We start from the raw sequence: 5,470 nt of genomic DNA on the forward strand, positions 1-5,470 counted from the left end.
GTGATCCCTGAGGTCACTCCAAAATGAGTGAAAATAAAAAATTGAAAATTTTCACTAAAAATTCACTCTTTCCTGTTATTCACTTATTCAAGAGTGAACATTTTCTCTCGATTTTTTTCTTTTTAGAGAGTAAACACTTACGAGTCATACGGCCCACGAGTCATACAGCAAACGAGCTAGACAATAAGTGTACGACGCCCAAGAGCTTGACATCATGTAGGTCTAATATAGGCCCACGAGCTTCTTACGAGTCCACGCGCTAGACTGGACACCTAGCAAATAACAGCCACGAGTTAGACCTCAGGCAAGAAAGGCCCAGGAGCTTGACTTTACATTGTGGGCTCAATATACGTCGTGCAGAGCTAATGGACCCTTTTTGCTACGTGTTGAGCTCTTGCTGCGGACCTTATTTGCGTATAATAAAGTGTCTAGATCGTGGGCCTTATTTGCCTAGTGTATTTATCTCATTGGCTCATTTACTTTGTGCCTAGCTCGTGGGCTGTATTTATACTTGTGGGCTGTGTGACTTGTAGGTGTCCAGCTAGTGGAATGACCACCGGATTATCTTGCCTCCTCTGTGACTACAATTTTTTAATGTTTGATAGCTCTACTTTTCACCGCCTTCTAACTTTAACATCATTGTTGTGTGTACATTAACATTCCACTGTCTGTCTTATATATTTGTACCGTATACTGTCTGCACTATCATACATGCGGTCATGTGTCTTTGTATTGTATTGCCTCTATTATACATCTCTTGCCATGAATGCTTCTGAATGTGTTCTTTTATGGGTATAGCACTAGCGAAAATGATATGGATGCCCCTATATTTTTATATACTGGTTTTCATGCATCAATAATAAAGTCACAGCTATCTTCTATCTCTTATCTTTGTTGGTCGTGCTATCGTGTCATATCTTAAAGTCTTTTCTATGTATTCTTTATGCTCTATGAAGTACTGTTTGCTGCATTTTTGACAAGATTTTAACAGCCCTATCTATTTCATCTTTCTCTTCTATTGCAGTCTTAAGTCTTGCCTTATATGTACTTTTAACCTAACTCAAGACCTTGTAACACACTGTTTTTGCCAAAAGTATAAAGTTGAAGTTGAAGTTGTATTGTTAATGTAAAAGATTAAAACAAACCAAACCAAAACAACACTTCTGACCAATCACAATGATACATCCCCCTAAAGAAAAACATCAAAAACAAAAGCATCAACAACAAAAACCAAACTTAAGCATCAGTAAAAGTAATAATTATACAGCTCTGAAAATGTGTAAACTGCGCATGCCCATGGATACCCTGTGCCTTTGCATGTTTTTCTTTTTTCTCAAATTGTCGTTACACTCATTCATAGCTGAATCAACTGCCGCTCTTTTTCCAACTGATCTTGCACCACCATCATGTTCTGCTCAAAATTCATGTTCTTCTCAGCTCGCGGCATTCAACTTTGCTCATGTCGTGCATATCTAAAAATTACAATAACAACTTTTTGCTGCACCTGTTCCAGCCTCTCTCATTGAGTCAAAATAATACAGATATATAATAGAATACAAGGAACTTTGTAAATGTGGTAACCACGACTGCAGTATAAAATTGTAAATTTGGAAAAACCTGTCCCTAAATAAAATGTTTAAAAAGGTGACTCCTAAGGCTTCGTCCGATATGTAGTACGTCCGATACAAGATACAACACGCAAATATTATTGCTTTGAAATCACATTGGATAGGAAACAGGATGACAGCGACACTCAACGACAAAGTGCTCTAATTCTGCTGCTCTTTCGTCAACACGTTACATACCAATTAAGCTCCAAAAAGGCCACATGATATTGATAAGTATTGTTATTTTTTTTATGTATGAGCTCTGTTTTACATTTTTGATACATGTATATTTATGTTGTATTCTACCCGCACGGACCAGCGGAAGAACAGTCTGCGGACAGAAGTATGTACCGTGCTTAAATAAATGAATGAGATGAAATGAAAATGAAGTAGTTTAGCTAAGTATAACATTCAGAGGTGACATTATACATGAGTGGGACTTGCGTCTTGCCACTGACTCGTCTACCAATATAACACGTGGGTCACTGAAGACTCATCGAGCTGCTTGGCTTCATCTTCAGGTATGATCCCAATTCTATCATTTGTTTTTTTCATTTTATCTGCACCTTCGATGATTTTTCCTCTTGTACATTGATTTTGAAGGATCCTTTTTCTGCAGCAAAATATTTGTCTTCTACAGAATGAAGTGAAGTCATCCAATAAAAAAACAAAAATATTTCTTTTTAAAGGACACCAAAGGTAATCATAAATTGGGAGGGAGGGTGCATTTATGTTGCTTTTTTCACGAGCAGCTAGAATAGTATTTTCTAAGGAGATATGTGGGGAACTATAACACTGCGCGGAGGAATCTTCTTTCAAGAGATTTTTTTTTGTCGAGAAATAAGGTTTCATCAATATCATACAATTTAAAGAATAAAAATCGTGGTCTTTAGTCGTTATTGCAACATACTGTACATTGTTCTCGAAAATGGAATCTTCATCTCTTCTGTGCTTCATGTTTTCTGTGAACTCCGTAAATTGACAAAAAAATGTACTTTCAAAAGCTGCATTGCTGCCGTTTGGTATTGAAGATTGAAAGCCTCTCGAATAAAAGGGTTCCATGCGGCTTTACAGCTCCCTTGCTTGCTGATTTATAACCGAAACGAAAGTGACTGCAAAATCCTCTAAAAATAATTGACTTAAGTCCTCCGGTGACGGTCATTTACTTATTTGTCCATTTGAAAGTCTTATCAGAAATACCTAATATGTTCTTTCTTTGCATCATTCAAATGGAGCAAATTAGAGCCCCTAACAGCCGCAGAGTTGAGACTCTAACGTACGACAGTGCCGTGTATACTTCACTGACGCACGATATCCTGTAGCGCCAGCTATAGTTGAGAGGCTGTCAGTCTAACACTGACTGCAGTATTAAAGGACAAGTTCACCTTCATAAACATAAGGATTGAGAGAATGTAGCAATATTAGTAGAACACATCATTGAAAGTTTGAGGAAAATCAGACAATCCGTTCAAAAGTTATGAATTTTTGAAGTTTTTGTGCAGTACCCGCTGGATGAGAAGACTACTGCAGTGTATGAATAACTTAGATGTCACATGCGTACAACAATATAGGCCTAAGGAAAATATAAAGAGAATTTCACAAAATTCCATCTTTTGAAAAAAGTACACATTCCCCTGACTCGTTACCGATAAATATTATGGGTAATATTATTCCCCCTGCCTTTAGAAAGAGGCAAGTCAATTGCTCTTTTATTATGCGAAAAAAGTGAAAATATGTTGAATTTTCTTTTATATTTTCTTTATACTGTTGTACGCATATGACTCACAAGCTGTAGTAGTCTCCTCATCCAGCGGTTCCAACACAAACATTTAAAAAATTCATAACTTTTGCATCGATTGTCCAATTTCCCTCAAACTTTCACTGATGTGTTCTACTAATATTGATGCATTTTCTCAATCCTTACGTTTATGAAGGTGAACTTGTCCTTTAACTGTTCCTATCGAATGGCCCATTTTCGTGTGTATCATTTATGTTTTGTCCCTTTTGTTGTTACTTCCGTCAGCATCCCTCTCTACATGATATCATCACCTGCACATTTCATATCATCTGTTCATCTACTACCTCATGTTGTATACTCGCTTCTTCTATAACTGCTATGATTCGCGTCCGTCAAAGTAACTTTGTAAGATTTAATTTTATCTTTCTCCGAAATTCTAACCATATCGTGCCCTCTTTAAACTCTTCCCTGTTACGGGCAGCCGGTACACCACGAACCTCCCCGCAGTACAGCTACTCAGGTGTGGCGAAAAAGATGGAGGATCGTGACGCCGAACTAGGGAAGAGCACGAAGTCAAAGAAAACTAAAGGTATGTATGGAAGGCGATGACACAAACACTGCAAGAATTTACGAATAAAGACAACTGTTCAGCAGGATCAAGATCTTGCAATGTAAAACACATTGTGTTTCGTGTTTGGAATCCAGTTCAAGCGGCTTACTTCGTTCCTTCGGGTGTTCGCGTTCGCGTCGGGTGGTCGCGTTACCCGACATTTCGTAGATTAGGTGCCCTGATATACGAAGGGTCGGGTAAGGAGGGGTAAAATAATCACACTTTAATACAGATAATCCTTGACATAAGGCTGATCGTTTAACGCGACTACACGTAAAAAAGTGTCATTCAAGTGACGAAGTATCGGGTGAATCAGGGACGGCGAAACCAGTGAATAAATCAAAGCAAAAGACATCAAACAGGCAACAAAATAGCACAAAAATGGCAATAACAAATAAAAGAGTATAAAATATCCTCAGAAGCATAATTCTACGGCTAAATAAAACAATAGCATTACAGGATGGAGAATATGAATATTTAAACTTCCGATCAAAACAGCAATCTATTTGATAAGCGTTAACATAATTATGAAGAGTTGCACAGTCTATAGGGTCGACAAAAAATAGAATATACATGGTAAAGCAGAGAACATGAACTGAACCAATTAATCAGAGTTCTGTCAGCCTACTTTGACCAACCAAACAATCAGTTTTGAATAATATTTCAGAAAGGGATTAAAAAGGTTTCACACTCTTATGACATTTTGAAGGGATTCTTTCATGCACCGGTATAGGCCTATCTAGATTCTGATCATATCTGAAAAGAATTCAAATTTTTCAGTCAAACAACACAATTATTCGCAGTGATCTGAAAGAATATCTCCATAAATGATACTATGTGGTTTTGTACAATAAAGGACATTATCCTGAAATAGGTCCCCACTCCATTCACCGCCATTCAGTTACACGTACATAATTTGTATTTCGTCATAGTGCAGCTAGCCTTTAAACAAGGCGACTCGCTCTGCGTGCCCCCGTATAGCGCGTTTACCCCACAAACCTGTTGGCCGGCGAGTGGAGCGAACCGCCTTTATCCACTCGTTCAGGGATGTGTACTTTTGTCGTTGTTGTTGCTTTATATTCTTTGACAAATTTGCGTACAAATTTGACGCAGAAAATACACACGGCACCAAGGCAAGCCTCGTTAATATTAAGTTGAATAAGAATAGTTACTTAATATTAACGAGGCTTCATATTGAAAACTTTCGCCCTAATTCACGCAGAAAATCCGACGTAGCAGACGCTGGAGAAAGTGAGTGCGTGTGGGGCGAGTGGCTAGTCGACACATTAATGGGGGTGGCCTGCAGCACCGTGCCTGGAGGGACATCATGTTCACATAATTTCACGCGTAGTGTGTTGTGTGTAGGCGGCAGAAATCGGGTAAAATCTACAGTTGAGATATAATCTAGGACCTTATCATTCCTTAACAACATTATTTCAGTTGATTACCTGTGCACAACACGTGTATATAAGCACCCGATTGCAGACAGCAGGTGGCAAGCGACCGTTGCAACTA

The sequence above is a fragment of the Diadema antillarum genome, unplaced genomic scaffold (genome assembly GCF_040938485.1).
Source record: "Diadema antillarum isolate AM-2024a unplaced genomic scaffold, OU_Dant_1.0 seq00000730_RagTag, whole genome shotgun sequence".
NCBI classification, from domain to species: domain Eukaryota; kingdom Metazoa; phylum Echinodermata; class Echinoidea; order Diadematoida; family Diadematidae; genus Diadema; species Diadema antillarum.